Genomic DNA, 860 nt, shown 5'->3' on the forward strand with positions numbered 1-860 from the left:
CTGGGTGTTTCCGTGGGGCTGGGAGGTGCTGGGGGGGATGTTTCCGTAGGGCCAGGGGGGTTCGGCCCTCAGCTGTTTTCTTTGGAGTAATGTGGCCCTCGCCACTTTACAAGTTGTGCAGGCCTGGTCTATAAGGTGCCACAGGACTCTGCTGCTTTTACAGATCCAGACTAACACGGCTACCCCTCTGATGCTTAATAGCAACTGGTCTTTTCCATCTTTCACATCTATAATGATTCAGTTGTTACTCAGAAGGAAGAAGGATACAGTATCTAGTGAGTCATCACATTACCTCCGTGTTTTTTTTTTCTGGATCAGACCATTTATTTTAACAAACAGATGAGTCCTTAAGATGAGCTGGATGCTGCAGCAGCAGCTTTCTTGGGCTTAGGTGTTGTTCCTTCACGGAATCCATTCCTGAATCGATGGTAGACATTTTTCAGGTGCCTCATACGACCAGTACCAGTGGTCTTGCGTCTTTTAGCCTTGGAACTCCAGTTATACTTTCTCTTGAGCTTAGCAGGGTACCCACATTTCCCACAGGTGGACTTCTGGAGATGGTATGCCTTGGATCCGCAGCGCCGGCACAAAGTATGGGTCTTACTGCGGCGCTTACCAAATGACGATGTTCCCTTCGTCATTTTCCTCCGGCCGCCGTGTTGAACCTTGCTTTTTCTCCCATACAAGAAGCAACTAGTCTTGGCCTTATTTATTTATTTATTGTATTTATTTAAGCCTGGGAGATGGAAGTAGATACTACTATGGGAGAATGAGTGAATGCACGGTATAATACAATATATTATGCAGTATATCTTCTTAGGACCCAGTCCTGCACAAGTTTAAGCTCACATGTAACCTTA

General features: G+C 45.9%; 1 pseudogene; it reads right to left on the minus strand.

Moving 5' to 3' along the window:
* Positions 1-305: 305 nt before the first annotated feature.
* Positions 306-650, minus strand: LOC115653495 (annotated as a pseudogene).
* Between the last annotated feature and the right edge of the window lie 210 nt (positions 651-860).

The sequence above is a fragment of the Gopherus evgoodei genome, chromosome 6 (assembly GCF_007399415.2).
Source record: "Gopherus evgoodei ecotype Sinaloan lineage chromosome 6, rGopEvg1_v1.p, whole genome shotgun sequence".
Classification (NCBI taxonomy): domain Eukaryota; kingdom Metazoa; phylum Chordata; order Testudines; family Testudinidae; genus Gopherus; species Gopherus evgoodei.